The 17523-nt window shown below is 37.6% G+C and overlaps 2 long non-coding RNA genes across 3 annotated transcripts in view; one reads left to right on the top strand and one right to left on the bottom strand.

Annotated features, from left to right (window-relative positions):
* The window catches only part of LOC309444607, a 93759-nt gene that overhangs the window by 1979 nt on the left and 74257 nt on the right, over positions 1-17523 (top strand). The gene's annotated exons all lie outside the window — the stretch shown is intronic.
* Positions 4425-17523, bottom strand: part of LOC309444599 — a 43576-nt gene continuing 30477 nt past the window's right edge. The window contains exon 6 of the long non-coding RNA XR_014185098.1: positions 4425-4520. This is a non-coding gene — a long non-coding RNA (uncharacterized lncRNA). The remainder of the gene's footprint in view (positions 4521-17523) is intronic.

Genomic DNA, 17523 nt, shown 5'->3' with positions numbered 1-17523 from the left:
GGGATATCTGTGAAGTTAAACCTCTGTCTTAAGTCTTGGGCACCCGCTTAGGAGCAAGCTGGGACGCCCGGGAACATGCCCCTGGTGGGGTTTGGCACAGGGAAAATGTGAGCAGAGAAGCTGTCCTAGTGATGGCCTTGAAGACTTAATTGTCCAGAGTGGACAATAAAAAGCCGGTTTTTTGTCGGTGGTGTTGGTGGGTTTTTTTTTTTTTTTTTTTGTAATGGGAAATAGATTAAAGCGCTGAGGACAAAAATCTGAATTTCACATATCGTATGCTTTCTCCAATGTTACGAGTGTAGTGTTAGAGGGTTAGAAACTTGTTGCAATATGCTACTGGGTGGGGGGGAAGTGAGGTTTTTTACTCAGTCTGTGAAAATATCAAAGTAGTACTTACCCACTGCAAAGTCAATAAATCTGTATCACACTAAAACCAACAAAAAGTGTTTTACAAACTGATACTTGTCGAGAATTGTTTGCCAGAATGCAGCAGTGTAAAATTATTATTAGTAAAACATCAGCATCTACTCACTGCAAAATGCAAGTAACCGTGAAGCCCTGTTTAGTAGCACACGGAGTTTTTAATGTGTTAATGGTCTGGGTTTCTTCAAAGTGTACTACTTTTTGAAGTCTGGGTGTTTCTATTTGTGCAGAAAATAGACTGAGAAGCTTTGAGCTCCTACTGTTACAAAAGTTAAAAGGAAACAAAGTTGAGCTGCTAAGTCGGCAGTCTGGAATGAGTCAATAGTATCTCCTTTGTCCTGCTAGCTTTCTCTGCTGTGGTGTATCTTTGCTCTATTTCCTCTGCACAAGCAAATGAGCATTTCTGCTCTCAGTATATTTAATAGTTAGATTTTATAGCCTCCTGGCTTTTAAATATTCTAACCCACCAGTTATATTCAAATGCATTTGCCTTTCCAGGCTGTACACGACAGTTTTGATACTGTCAGTGACAGTACGCTCACTTCTTTAACCACATAGATACTTACACATTTTCCACTATCTATAATTAATGGGGCAAATTATTCATGCTTTGTTATAGTAAGCCTTCATAAGGGAACAAATATATCTTTTTTAAAGTATCCCATCACTTCTTGGTTTCCCCCCCAAAAAAAAGAAAAAAAAAATTGTGACGGAGGCACAAAGGAGATGTAAATAACTCCCCTCCTCATTTACTTGGGGATTCCCTGGGAGTCTCAGAGGGCAAGGAGGTAACATAGCTGGCTTTTACAATAGGATCACAGGTCCTGACACAGGGTCACAGAGAATCTATGCTTGGCTAGCCCTGTGCTCCAGTTTTGTTTAGCTGGTAGCTAGTCCCTTGAGGCATCAATGTCAACTTCAGCATGCTGACTTCTACAGGCAATGGGCTGGCCAGTGACCGGGGGCTGTAACTGGCTCCTGGAGGTCTCTCTAGTTCTGCTGCACTTGGAGCCCAAGTGCTGCTGCCAGGCTGATGCTGCAGCTCTGGAGCTTGTCACAGAAAGGGATCAAAGTGGCAACTGTATAAAGCACATCCCAACACTGTCCCTTTTCTGAAAATAAAAGGCAGGTAGATGTATTTGGTGAGTTGGAAAAGCAGCTTGGGTAGGGACATGGCTTACAGACTAAGGCACAGGAACTGGAGCCAAATCCCATCACCATGAGCTAAGTTTACGTGTACCCCAAACCTGTTTTGCTCTTGAATTCTGGCCTTGGGATTGGTATTAGTTGTTCTGCAGATCTCTCACACTCCCAGAGATTATAAATGTTAATTCATTATCCCACATGTAAAGGTATTAGTGTTCAGCAAATAAAACAGGAGCATACCTTCTCTGTATTACATATATGTCTTAAATTAATCCACTCAGGAAGGAGGTACATATCTCCTCACATTAATAGCCTCTTCTGGTTTAATAATCAAAAAGCATTGGAGAATAGAGTTGGGTTACTAGAGTATAAAGAAAAGTGAAACTATACTAACTCACTGGGAGGTTGTAGTTTTACTTAATTTTATGCTACAATACAAAGGCTTTTTAGGTCTGCAAGACTAAGATTCTTACTTGTTTGTCTTGTTTTATAAAACATAGCTTGTTTATTATTGATTTATGTAGGCCTGCTTTACTTTTGATTACCTGAATTGCATAAATGAGTAATTTAGCATAAGGTTATCTGAATGACCACTCCTTTCCCTTTTCACTCTTGAAAAAGATTATCTGTCAGCTGCTTCTGTAGTGTTGTATCTGTGACCATTTTGACTCTACTGTTTGGTGTCTGATACTTTTTATGTTTTAAATATAATTTTGCACCTCCCCGAGTTCTTTTAAAAAATGAAGCCTCATAATTCCTAATGATAGCAAGCAGTTTTCTCTGGTGGCCATAAGGGCCTACGCTACGAATTTCTACTGCTTTTGTTCAAAACTTAAAACACTTTTCTATCTTTTCAGTTGAAAAGGGTTTTACTATCTTACATTTGGAAATTGGATGGATAAAGACAGTATAGTGGTTCTGGTTCTGCAAGCAGACAGTTCCAGTGTTCCAGCTTTTTGCACAGCAGCAGTTTAACAAGCAGCAGCCATGCATAACTAACAAGACTGTAAGTCCAGTTAGTGCTTTCTAGAGGCCCGTACCCAGCTCTTGAGTTATCTGAAATGTCCATTTTATATCATTGGACTCATATGACAAAACTATTAACAGCAGGAAAGCGCAGGAGGTATTCACAACGGGGAAGATACAGGGGGAGGAAAAAAGTTTTAAAAAATAAAGCCAGAGGTACAGGAAGAAAGCAGCACAGCTCCATCTATCCTTTTATAGTAACTAGTGTTTTATGGAAAGTGGGAAAGAAAACTCTCTCCTCCTTCCAGCAGCTAGACAGTAATGTCATGACCCTTCTAACTGAAGACTGATAGCGTACTTGGAGAAATCTTTATGCAGGTATCCTTTCTAGTACCTGGAAATGAGAAGTATTCTTTTCCCCAGTTCCTTCTCTTGAACTTACTTCTGGATTCTGAGTCTTATCCTCTAGCTATACTGAGGGATGTCTAATAGAACTGTTTTAAAGTTTGGCATTAATGCTTCATAAAAAGTAATATATTTTTCAGAATACTTTAAAGTACTGTAGTAGTTTTCATTAATATTTTTTACATGTACAGTTAACAGTCTCAATACTATATATGTATAGATGAAATTAGCTCATGAGGGCATTACTTTAAAATGTGTACATAATGTGTACACAGGACACACCTATCACATTTAAAAAGTGCTCTCAGCATGGATTACAGCTGCAAATAAATCTTTGATAAACAATGAATGGAAATTAGGAAATCAGCAGTAGTTCATCAGATAAAAATATGCCCTTTACACTGCACAAAGAAGTAAAAAATAAATACGCTGAAGACCAGGCAACACTAGCTGGCAAAACAATATTGAAACCACTGTACTTTTTCAGGACTCTTTAATATTCTTGTTTCTGGCTGAACGTGGTATGTGCATGAACATCCTTTCTTATGAAAGAATAAATTTCACAAAGATTCCACTGTATGACAGTGTACTGATTGGCTGTCACAACTACTGACTAAACATTAATTTTGGTAGTATTTCCAAGCTAGATCTATGATCTACTATATCTGGATAGCTTGTAAATGCCTACCAACAAGTGAAACACCAACAAACCAATCTCCTGACTTGCACATTGTCTAACCTTGTTTGTAAAGATTTTTTTAGTAATTCATTTCAGTTCATAAAATTTACTTTTGTTAGTTGGTTAGAGAAATATTAGATAGTCTCTTTTTTATTTGGAGTTTATTTCATTTCAGTTTTACAACACTAAACAGTGCGATAAACACTGCATGCTAACTAGAAGGAGCTCCACATCAGTGCAATCCCTTCAGTATCGTAACTCCTGCAGACTTTTATCCCTTACAGGCAACGATTTACATACCAGTGAGGGAAAATGAAAATGAAGGGGAAGCTCATTATAACTCTGTAAGTGTACTTAGTTTCTGCTAACATGGACTAGATTAAACCTGGCCTATGTCACAAGAACTGTGAAGGGTGAGAGTAAAGGGTCCTTTCTCGTAATGGTCATGCACAATTAATGCTCTCTTCACCCATCAGAGAAAATAAGACCCAAAACGGGAAGGAGGGTCTGCACTACTATTTTTTCACCTTCGCTCCCCACCCCCACCCTTTGAGCTGTAAAGAAAGGATCAGGTTGCACTATTTTAAAAGTTGGTGCAGTACGCGCACTCCCTCACTATATTGGAGAGCACTAGGAGAAAACCTCTCTCAGGGCTCCCTGCGGGAACGCTTACTGCTTCACAATGTCCCTTACTCAGGGCTGTGCCTTATCAACAGCCCTGAGCCTTCAATTAAGTGACGAAAACTTCCCCTGTAAATGTACAATATTTTTAGGGACATAGCCAAATAAGAATATCATTGAGCTAACTTACCTTTGACACATGGTTTTGAAAGCTTCAAGCTTGACACAAGTCATAAAAAGGAAACTATCTCAATAGCTCAGCACTACAGGTAAAGTAGACCTGCAAATAAATGAGAAAAGAAATTAAGCGACAGTATCATTTCCTGAACACACTTAAATAAACTGGATTGATTAACGCATTAAAGAATATAATTGTTATCTCTTTCATCCCACCATCTGAGTGTAGATTACTAGTTACTGTTCCTATAGACTTCTCAAGTTAAATCATACAGCTAATGTTAAATCTGTACCAAGGTGGAAGATGGACGGTGTTTCAGCCAAGGTTTGGAATGGGTGTTCAAACAAGGCCCATCATCCTGTCTTGTACTCAGAATTTCACCAATGGCTTTTCGATTCTAAGATAGGGACAATTAAAACTTGAATCTAAGAGACAAAATAATGCTTACAAGACATCCTAAGGCTACATATACTAAGGTTATAAAAAGTCTAAAATAACATAAGATTTGAAATAAGTGTTCAGCAACATTTTCTTTACCTGTGTATATATCTTTTCAAAATACAAAATTCGCAGTTCCAGAGGCAAGGTGCCTCGTTAGCATTGCCTACTGAATGTCAAAAGCCTAATCCAGCTAGGAAGATCTCCCTTAAAGGAGTTCTCATGCTGCGTCATATGTCCATATAAAAGAACCAAAAACTATGGTGACTGAAATCCTCACCAGTTTTCCACACTCTTGACATGAGCTACAAAGACCCGATTGGGAAAGGGCACTCACAGCCTCCCATCTGATCCAGGGAAGGATCCTTCTGTAGGAAGGGTGGAAGGAAGCCAGAAGCCTCCTCCTGTTGGAATGGGGGAAGTCTCGCTGTGGAGATGCTGGGCTGTGAGTCAGTGGCACTCAGGGGCCAGAAGAGCTCTATCATTATGGCAGCATCTGTCAAGCGGCCCAACGATGAGAAGGTATAAATGCCGCTTAATCTTGCCTCAGCCACTTCTACCTGAGCTCTGTGACTTTTAAAAAGAACAGAAGCTCATTCCAGGTGTCAAAAAAAAAAAAAAAGTTGAGAGCTACAGATGAAAAGCTGTATATTAGATCTAGGTATTACTATTGTAGTTGTTAATAATATACAATTTCAACACACAGACTGGCAGACATTTCAATTTAAAGCAAGAATTAAAATAACGGTAGGTTGAGTCATATAACAACAAATGTACAAGTAGTAGCAAAACTGTCCTTTTCTCATGCGCAAGATTTGTCATTCTAGAGGGAGAGCCTGCTGGAAATACAAAGGCACACAAAAATGGAGGGAAGAATAAGAAAAGAAGTTTAATGGAAGATGCTGAGTCAGATGACTGACGTCTTCATCAAATAAGAAAGCAGTATCCTATTTATTTTCTGATGCTGTGCAAACAAATGAATCAAAGCCCACACATTCTCCTGCAAATCATTTCACAAATATTCTACCTCTCTATGCCCCTGAGCTCATGAGTGACCATGTACTGACCCCTGACAGAATCCTGACGCCTTTTCTTTAATCCAGCAACCATACACCTCTATAACCACTTAGGTCCATATGAGTGCTATACGTCACATGCTGCCTCCCCTCCCTTTATTTTGTTTTGGCAAACTATACCCCTAAAAACTCTACCTGCTTTTCTTGCACTGAGAAGTTTCTCGATACTTTAAGCAATCATGTGTTAAGATATGCAGAAACATATAAAACTATAAGATTACTTCAGGGAGAGATTCAGCAGTTTTTCAGAAACAAACAAACAAACAAAAAGAATACTTTATTTCATAGAAAAAAGATCTTTTTCAATTGAAAGAGGCATACGTTTATATTATCACTGAAACTTCTGCCAAAAGGGGAAGAAACAGTAACTGTAGACAGTAGTTCAAAAGGAAGTTCTGTTATGCTACAGATCAAAAAATTCAAGTTCTTACAGTGTATAAAATATGTAATCAATGCTGAACTTCTGTATTTGCCTTAAATACTGAGCCGTGAGTGTGGACTGCTCTTTAATGTGTCCAACAACCTTAATGCTGAAACCTAAACAAGGAGATAATTAGCACAATAGCCTTCACCAAGCACAAAACTGAGATATTCTTTCATTGAAACTTCTCCAGCTCTAACAAAGATACCATTCAAAAAAAAAAAAGGCTTTTCAAAGATGCTGGACATAGACTGATTCTTGAGTTAAAGACAGACATCCGCTAGCCAAGAGGAATAACTCAAACAAAGGAGAGACTTTCAAGTTTCAGACTTTTAAGTTTGAGACCTCTAGTTTGAACTTATCTCTGTTTTCACACATCAGTAGGTTCCGTGGAGTTAGAAATAGCCAGTATGTGCAATGAAAACAATCTCTATCAGCGGATACAGCATGAACATGATAACATATGTTTTCCAAGCCTAGAGCAATTGTCAAGCAATTACTATTTGTCAAGGCAACACATTTGATAGTCAGGGTCGCCTAACCCTGGGTCATCTCCTTCCACCTTATTCCGAGGCAGACCTCAGGAACTCGGCCGCCCAGTTTTCTTTGATTTGCTCGGAAGGTAAGTCGCAGGCACAGTTTTCCCTGGCCGCGGGAGGCAGAGGCAGCGCAAGGGGTGCAGTCGCTGCCCCGGGATGGTTTGTACAAGCAACAGCTGCTGGGGTTTTGTTCTGAGATGAAGGAGGGCCCGTGCGGGTCAGAGGGGACTCCTGGACAACTGATTATTAACCAGGACTTTCTAAAGCGCTCGCAAGGCCCATATTGTGTTTGTTTAGGACCCAGAACTGCAAGCGCGTGTTATCGGCAGACTGGGTGGATTGGTTTGTGTCTCCGAGTCAAATTATCAATTCTAACTGCCTTTTAAAACAGAAAAGAGAAAGACCTCGTCTTGCACAGTCTGTTCTAGTACGATTTTACATTTGCCTTTTATTTTCATTTTAAAGGTCCTTATTCAACCAAATATATCGTCTTTACAGAATATTCTTTTTGCTACTCAGATTATTTCATGCCTGTACTATTTTTACTTAATCATCTATATAGCTAACCTCTGATTCTTAATTTTTACATTTTATGATAGAAAACATAATGTTTTTTCTTTACCACATGATTCAGTCTTCCAGTTATAATTTGTAAACTATGTGTAGATGGAATTCAATTAAAATGTAGCAAAAGAGCACTTCATCGGTTAAATAACTATAGATGTACATAATATGTAAGAAAAAAAATATCAGAACATGTTGCACTGAAAACTGATTTATTCAACAAGGACTAATCACTGTTAGTTGGTGAACTTAAGTGATTGTTTCTGGTCAGCACGACCTTCAAGACTTAGAACTAGTACATCTCATCCTCTTATGGTTTTTGGTCATGGACCCGATGAGAAAAAAAATGAAATTGCCTGCTTTTCCATCTCCCAGTAGATTTTTCAATTTTGAACATACCAGCCATTAATATAAAGTAGATGAGTATGTTAAAAGAAAGAAAAAAAGCTATCAGAAGTAGGTTTGGTATACTGTAGGTTATTGTTCCAAGCACTCTGCCAGTCACTTCCACCTCTTCAGTGGTTCGACTTTCTCTAAAACTTCAGTATCAAACAACGTGTTGCATAATATTCTTATTGTGTAATTTTAAAACACTGTAGTAAATTTAACCTTAATATGGGCTGCCCTACTTCTGTACTTAATTTTAAGTGGTCTTGTTAAAAAACATAAACATTTAATTCAAATCAAGTGTATACATAGAACTCATTCATCTTATATTAATAATTCCAGGAGGCCACACAAGTAATAAAAAACGTGGATCCCTTCCTTTCCGATTTATCAGGCATCTATGCTGTAGTATGTTCAAACAGAATGGGCTCCTACTGTGCCTGCTGGTGTACACACAAAGTTAAAGAGACAGAGCCCTGGCACAGAGGTTTGCCTTCATTTGCTCAACACCTGAGGTGCTAAAAGTAAAATGCCAAGCAGGATAGGCTTTTTAAAATTATTTTTTCTTTTTCTAAAGCACTGGCTGTTCAGGTGCAGATTTACCAGTAGCAGGGGGTGAAGGGATGCTATGAAGGGCTTTAGATTGTCCCTTGCTCTCCATCCCTTCCTGTTCCCCTCCTCGTCAAGCTCTCGCTGGGTTCACCTGTGCCTGTCTACTGAACACTGGAAGGACTTTAAGCTACCAGGGAACTGAACACAAGCATCAACCACCTTAATCTCTGCTAAATATAGAGACTTCCCATTGAATTTCCTTGTCCCTGCTAAGTGGCTTAGGAGGATAAATCTACTTTCAGGACAACTGCCCAAACTGAAAGGAAGAGAAGGAAAGTTGTTTCTGAGAATGCCGAAGGTGGTGATCCTGGCTTGCTGCATTTTGCAACACTACTTACAGATTGGGCATTACAGATCTGTGGATTTGATTTATTCACTTAACAAGGATTAGAGTAAAATCGCTCCTCCCAAATTACCGTGACCGAAGCAACAATATCTCATGGATTTCCTGTTATTTCTTCTTCCTATTTTCTTTGGTGGGCTCAAATATTTTCTCTGTGCAGTAGAGAGAATCTGAAGGCCAGCATAAGAAACAAGAAAAGTCACTACTCAAAATTATAACGGTAGCAACAAGTTGCTAAAGAGACAAAGATGAAGAAAAATTGTTTTAGGTAAAGGCATGATTAAGTGAGGAAAAAGAGATGAGGAAGAGACATTTCATTAACATATGCCATAATATCTTTGAAATAACACAGACTACATATTTAGCAAAGTTGACAGTGCAGAAACAGGGAAGGACTGACTAAGGTTGGTTCTAGTTGGTTGAATTTAAAGAGGGAAAAGTTCTTGAAAGCATTTGTTTCATTTTTGCAAAGACTGTGCATAGGCCAAGATTCATAAACAAACCATATTTTAAGAATACAAAAGAGGTCAGACTGGTTCAGGGCAGGCATACACTTGGCCCATTTAGCGATCTCCAGCAGCAGACATAGGCCAGTTCACACTCAGGCACGCTCTTGGACAACAGCAGGACCAGGACAAGCACATTTGATATTGCCCATGGGCTCCAGCATCCAACTTTGTTTTAGCCAAGGGGTGTTTCCTGAGCCTGATGTGGTTTGTCTAGCCAGTGACCTTTACTAGATCTCTCTTCCAAGGTCTTGTGCAGTGTCTCCTTGGATCCATGTGAACTTCTTTTATCTACACTGTCCATGCAAAGAATGTCATGAGTATATTACCCATGGGCCCATAAAACAATTCAATTATTGTTTTATTTGCTTTGAACTTGTCTCCTGCCACCCTCATTTTTTTCTTGATAGAGGTGAGAAGTTGATCCCTATCCATCCTTTTCACGTGTGATTTTAAAATGTTTATTGTTGTTTTGAAGAAGCATTAGAGGGATGTTGTAAACAAAGTCTCTGAAGCAGAGTCCGCTGCCCCTGTGCTGGAAATCTATTTCTTCTTAGCTCTTGCCAATCAGCCACCAGTTTGCCTGCTATCTGTGGCAGATGCTGAAGCTGCTATTGCACAGAAGTCCTTCCAAGATCCTGGGGAAATGGAAGCTTAGATGAGCACATTCTGAGAGAGCCATTCTTTCCCACTGTTAGGGAGGATGCATTAGAGGAAAAGATGCAGTCATGCATATTGTGCTCTTAAAACCCTGCCGGCCTTTCCGCAAGCAGAATCTAAAAGAATAGTAGGGAGTGGAAATGAAGAGAAGAAAATTTGCCCATGCACAGAAATCAGCCCCCTTCTAAGAAAAAAACTTGCTAAGAACTAAAGCTCAAGGAATCAATGTAAAGTTTATCTGAAAACTGAAGTAGAAAACTGAAGATAAATCAGTTCAAGCTTCCTCTAAAGGAAGAGGACACTGTTCCTAGAGTTTGGCAGTAGACCTTAAGCGGGTACAGTTAACATAATAATTCAAACAGCAGAAGCTTGTGAGACTTTTCTGTTATTTCACTAGGAGATTTGTGACCCATGCAGTACACTCCTATTTTCCCTGCTGTGTTTTACAAGGCACAAGAATATTGCTGAAGCAGGCAGGAAATCCCAGTTTCTGTTAGTAAAAAATTATATGGATGCATAAGACAGGTCTCCATTCTTTGGCAAAAATATAAACGAAGGTCTTTCAGAAATCTTACTACAAGGTAAGGTATAATATATCCCTGTACAGAAGATAGGCAGAGCAGCTGTTGCAGAAAAATGCACTTTTAGAGAAATTATGTAAACCCCAGTTAGTGTCAAAGCTATTGAAGAGTCCTGTACTAGTGAAGCAGAGGAGGTTAAGGGAGACTGATGATGCTACAATACTCAAACAGAAAGTCTTTTCATTTAGGTTTGTGAGTAATTCGAAGTGACTCTATTTGACACAAAATGATCTGTACTGTTGCAAAATAGTTTCTGTTAGCAGATTTGACGTAGGCAATGCCCAGTCTATCAGCTATAATCATACTGGGTTTGGCTGCAGGATCTGATAATTATTTCAGAAGAGTATGTTTGGCTAAGAAGGCAAAGAGATTGTACTGAACGTTTCACAAGACAAAGAAAGGTAAAAAAGAAAAAGCAGGCGAACTGTGTTATTAAACAGATAAACAAAACATATTTTTCAGGAGCTCTCAGCATTCCCCTAGTTAGAATGGGACATCTATTTGCGACAGTTATGAACAAGTGCACACTTAGGAGTCCTCATTTGAAAAAGGTAACTCTGGAAGACAGATCATTGCTGTTGAGTCCCTGTGGCAATGGTTAGATATGCTGAAGGTTAAAAAGGCTCAGAGCCTCTAACGTTACCAACTCTATCTAACGCCAAAGGTTGCCTGGCTTAATTCAGAGCCATATGTCACGTAAAAGTTCCTGAAGATGGTCTTGCCCCTCACTGGCTTGTTGACAAAGCATGTAATTAATTATTACCTTGACTATCAGCACTTGTTTGGTAAGTCCCTGAAAAACAAAACCAAATGTTCAAGGCAGAGGGTCCTGACTGAAATATTTACATGGAAACAAAACATGATTTAATCAAACTGCTACTGGCTGGGATCTCTCCCCTGGGAAGTAAAAAAGCTCTTGATAATATGATGTATAACAGCAAAACCATAACCAAGTGTTTCAAATCCATGTTGCTGTTTTTTTAAGTCTGTGAACTATTGACCATATAGTTTTAGACCTGTGTGAACTGAATTGATCATCTGTTGTGGTACTACAGTTCAGTTCTCTGTCTTCTGAGACAGGCTGTGATGATGGCTACTTTTTCTAGGAGGAGGCAGGAGAAACACAACAGAAAATTCCCGCTTGGTTCAAGAGAAAGACTGGAGTAATAGCACTCCGTAATGTAGTTCAGTGTTCATATGAGGAATCTAATGTCTTTTCTCTGCTGTATGGACCCCTCTGTAAAAATAGACATCTTGCAGACTGGCAGTTGAAAATCCTTGAGGATTAGTGATTGGTTTGGAGATTATGGATACAACTTCAGTCTGAATTTGAAATAGCAAAGGAAAGTGCTGAGGCACTGATAGTTGACACTGAACTGCTATCCCCTTCACGCTCCCTGTAATGTTGTGGATACAGAAGGCTCTGTCACTGATTTGTAACAGTGCATTTGCTTCTGCAATCAGTCATAGAAGGGAATCCATTTCTGGTGTTTATTGTTTCTCATAAACCAGATAGCTTGTTAGACAACAAGAGAGAGAAAAGCCACGAGACCAACAAGTCACTGAATGCTATGTACAACACGGTACTGAAAATACAATAACTACTATGAGAGCTATAAATACATAAGGCACTCAACACAAAGCTGGTCACTATCAAGGTCCCTGCAGGGAGCATGAAAGTAATAAAATAGGTCTTTTCAGGCCCTGGACTTTAAAATATGTGAATCAAAGAGATGCCATATTGCTGATTAATCTTTTATCCCTTGCTATGTGCATAGGCAGCAACTTGTGCTGGGAATCACGCTCCTCTTGCCTCCATCAGACTTCCCTACCAGTACAAGTGGACCCTGGTAATGGATGTGTCCCAGAAGCTCAGAATCACAGCTTTTAGGACACTGAATAAGAGACACTGTCTTAAATCATAACTATAGCTTTACTTGTGGAATTTAGGAATAAATTGATTTCTGTTCAAGGGAAGACTTTTCTCTCCCTCCCCCGCTGTATGTTTCCTCTTGGAAAAAGGAAATGTTATTGTGGAATATGTTGCTCTCTGAAGAATCACCCTAGGGAATATCTTAAACATCAGTGACTTATGACTCCTTTATCCATATCTAAAGAGATATATCTAGTATGATAACTCAAACTGTATTTTAGTAATGATCAAAAAGAGACTTAATTTACTTCATGAAATTGGTTATACTATTACGTATAAAGTTAAGTGAATCACACAGTACATACACTGCATTATTTACATCTTCGTGATGTAATGCAAATAATTAAACCACTAATGTTTGCACTTATGTTGCTATTTAACGCCCTAAGGATAGAGGACATGAGGGTGCTTCAAGTAGTAGTCTGATGATACTCTCTAATGGACTCTGCTTGTCCAAATAATTTGTCCTTGAACTCATGGGACACATACACACCAGCGATGAAATCTATCTACACAACCACTCAAGGAAGCAGCCAAAAGTATCTCAGATGTGTTATTCATGCATTTTATAGAAATCAGGCAATTAAAATAACTCTCTGTGCTTTGGCCAGCTTAGATGGAAAACTATAGAAGTGCTATACAAACTAACACACAAATTGCATTACAAAAGCAATCGTCTCTTTATACTGTACACAACAGAGCCCAAAACTACACACAAATACACCTTCTAGTACTCCAGAGAAAAAGATTTTCTCAATTCTGACATTTTCTTATCTATTTCTCAAAACTGGCCAAAAAACTTCCACACTCTTATATGCTAATCCTTATACTTTCAAACCTATACCAACCATAGGACTGTCTTTCTGAAGTATAGCTTCTACTACTTTGACCAGTCTAATTGCAGTTATGTTAAATAAGGGGACTACCACCACTTTAGAACATCATTAAATCTGCTAAAATAGAATAACTCAGAATAACTACACACCATGTTTTCCCAATTCTACCTCCAATTACACGTTCTCCTGCCAACTTAAATAAATATCATTCCAGTTTCCTCACATATAGTTGTTTACTTCAGTTAATCAAACTGCATGTATTCTTTTTCTTCCTAAGCGCCCTTTAATTATTCTGTTTCTGAATGTCCCTATTTTATCTCTAAGCAATATTTTCAAAATTATTAAACGATAAATTCTTTGGCACCTTTGCAAAGGGGGCTTGATCCTTCTGTATTATTAGCCCTGTATTTTTCTGAGTATCATACTATCCAAAATAGACACAGGCACCTTGCTGCAGTAGCTGCATTGGGCCTCTGAAGATATGCAGGAAAACTAAATTCCTCATCATAATGAATTCCATCTGGTTAAGTAAATATTTTCTTTAGTCTGAAAAAAAAAAAATTAAACTGTTCAATAGAAAACTGAATGGCAAAGCTGAAAATATAGTTTGCATTTTATAACTTCAAACAATAAACATAAATGTGAAAGTTCAAATACAAAAATTATTAAATTCATATACATGTTGAAGAGCAAATTCTGACAAGTAGATTTCAATTGTAAGTAAAAGGAGCCTAAGCAGTTTTTGTATTTTTCTCAGTTTGTCCAATTCATTAAGGTATCTCACAATTCAGAACCATTATTCTCTTTTCACAGAACATCTTGGATCATAAGCCACTTCTTTGGCTTTCATGAGAAGTCAAGTCACTCAACTTGCAGAGTCCTTTTTAAAGCAGCATTTCACTTCCATCCAGGAATTATATTCTCCTATCCTTGTAAAAAAGTGTGAGTCACACATTCTAGTTATTTGCTAAACATATTCCTCCAAAAGCTGCTCTGACCTACGCTGCTTTTCTTCTACATAAAGTGTATTAATACAAAGAGGGAACGATATGTGATTCATGTTCTTGTACCACAGTTCTGTAGGAATTTTAACATACGTTATACTTTCCCTGTAACAAACAAAGTTATAATGCAGTCAATTATTGCTGGCAAGTAAGACTCCCAAAATTAAATATATCAATTTGACAACAATTTTTCTCCAGACTGGCTTGTATTATAAAGGTTTTAAGCCTTGGGTAGCCTAAGTTAATTCTCAAATAGCTTCAGTAGATATTTCCTCCTCTAAAAAACTTTTTTTTAAAAGTACAGTATTAAATAGAAAAGTTATACTGGAACCCCTTCCTTCTAAATCAAGTTAACAAGACAGACTGAGCTCCAAAATGAAGGGATGCTACTTTACTTACTTAGATCTTCTTCTCTGGGAGGTTAACTGAGTGAAAGTATGCTATTCATATATTTATTACAGCTGCTTCTAATAATTGTAACCTTTCTAACACAATTTGAGGGAAGAAGGTACAATAAAAGTCCATTTGCAAATGTTCACAGCCTTCCTGTCGCAGACCAAATACAAGAAAAACCACTGCAAGATAAATACTTTAATTTGAAGACTTTAATTATTGTTTGACATGAATATGTAAGTCCTTAAGAAGCTAACAGATTATCACAGTAATAAACAGTTTTCTCAGCATCCTTCAAATTGAATTTCTTAGAAAGGACATGCTAGCCAGTATTCTGAATAGACTGAATTCTGTCAGTATTCTGAATAGGCAAATGATCTTCATTCCTTCAATATCCTTGCTCTCTTACATTTCTTACTGTATGCTCTAACAAAAACATATACCCCAATGACATTATAATCAAGGCCACGAACGTTGGTAACGTGAACCATACATATTCTTTACTGTTGTTTTTGAGTACAGGAAAATAGAATATCTTGAGGTTTGGAGCAGAAATACAAGTGATACTTTCTAATATCAGTAACTAATTTCACTTTAGGGTTCCATTATCACAGCATAGATACTAGGTTTCATTTTTATTACTAACAGGCTTTACTTAGCACAGTAAAAATAGGCTGTTAACCACAGAAAGTAAAATGTACCATCAAAGTTCTGGTTTTGCTTAGGAATCAGACTTTTTCAGATACTCTATCAAATAATAAAGTCTAGTTATCTATATGTGACACAAAAGAAACTACATGTGTTTTGAATGCAGAATATTTCCCTGAAATATCTACAAAGCTATACATACATGAAAAGCATGTGTTAAATAGAATTAGAAGCCAAGGAAAAAAGGTATTGACAATGCTGAAACCAGCTTCCTGACTAGAGAATCAAGTAGTGTAAGCAGAGTAACAGTACTGCTTGCATGAACAGGTAAAATGCTTTATCCTTGTTGACAATCTGGAAATAGAAATTATATGTATATGAACTTTAAAATTGAAGTAAGTGAAAATTAAAATACAGAAAGGAATACAAAATACATTAATACATCTACTGACAAAAAAAAAATGATACTTTCATTTTTATTTATCATGTGTTCGGACTCTGCAATTTCATCTCCACATTCCAAATTTCTTTTTCAAATTACTTTTTAATATTCCAGATTATTTACTGAGTGGAGCCAACCATTATGAAAGAAGATAGATGTAAGAGCATTACTATGACAGAAATGTTCTGTCTAATCTGTTCTGAACTGCCAGTGAGGAAGATGCTCCAGCACTGCCAGATACCCTGGTTCCAGTCTTTAACTGTCCTGGTACTTAGAAAGATTTTCCAAATATGTAGCCTGTTCTTCTTCACTGTAAATTAAGACAAATTGTTCTTGTCCTTCTACAACCAGGTACAAAATACAAATTATGACCATCTTCTTCACAATAATTTTTAGATGTTGGGTTATTTTCCCCAGTCTTCTCTAGGCTAAACAAATACAATGATTTTGACATGTGCCTTATAAATCCTGCTTTCCAAAAACCTTTTCACTCATGTGCTCTCCTATGGATTCACTTTTGCCTGGATATCAAAATCATTTTGCTTTTCCAGATTTTATTCTAACAAACAGACACAATTATTTTATTCACTGACTTATATTGTCTACTTTGCATGAGCGTCCTTCAATTTTGCTTCATCTGTAAAACCAGGTTGAATCAACGTTACTTGGAATTTTGTGGTACTCCAGAGCAGTAGGCCCCACAGACCCTTGAATGCATCTGTGCAGCTCTTCAGTAACTTTTTTTGAAATCAGTAATTACACTCAATTTTTTTTGAATGTAGAATAATTCACTTCTTATTTTTTCATTTTCTTTAAAGAATCAGATAAAGTAGGGGGTTTGTATGCCTTTTGCTTACTAATCCTATAACTTTTGTTTTTACATTTAACAGCTACAACAAGAATTATAATATTCTTAATAAACAAACAGACGGATAGATGGATGGACAGGCACGCATAAATCTAGTTTTCTTTAAGAATCAAGTGTATTAGAAGGAAGATTTGACTTAAAGCCTGTATCTCTATTGTCTCAAAATAGATGGTGTCTGCTGAAATGGAGATAGAAAGATGTTGCTAGTTGAAGTATAGTATGGAGTCTCTTTTTGATGATTACACGATGATTAGTTTGTAGTAAAAGCATGTCACATTCTGCATTGTTTTCAAAGAGCTTTGTCTGAATAAAGCAGAAATATACTGGACCAAGAAAAGTAAAACAGAAGATGTAAGATAACAGAACTAAGAAGAGGTCTAAATGCTGCAGTGGCTGACTGGCTCTCTTCACATTTCTTTCCAGATGCCTGCCTTTAGATAATCTAGTCCCTTTATGTTTTTTTTACCCAGAGACAGTTTATCCCAGAAATCTCCAAATTAGTTCCTTGGAAAGATGAAAAAAAATAAAAAAATTGAAAAACTGGGCAGCAGTTTATGACATCGAGCCCAGAGAGTTTTTCTGCTTCTTTGCTCCACTTCACTTGTACAGACTATGCAACTATACCACAGTCGCATATGAAAGTTCTTCTAAGAAGTGGTTTCTATGGTTTGGTTTTGTCTTTTAATATTCATATAGTTTATTCATAGGGTACTTTCATAATGAATTCCTGAAATTTAGGAGTTCTTCTTTGTAATCTAGTTAATATATCCACCTTCAAAACACCCAAATCCCATGATACCTAGGTGTGCTTTCAATATACTACACAAATAAATAGGCTTAAGGGATCCCAGTAC

The sequence above is a fragment of the Streptopelia decaocto genome, assembly GCF_964273445.1.
Source record: "Streptopelia decaocto genome assembly, chromosome: 1".
Classification (NCBI taxonomy): Eukaryota; Metazoa; Chordata; class Aves; order Columbiformes; family Columbidae; genus Streptopelia; species Streptopelia decaocto.
The sequence above is the reverse complement of the archived record's forward strand: the minus strand, read 5'-3'. Positions and strand labels throughout refer to the sequence as shown.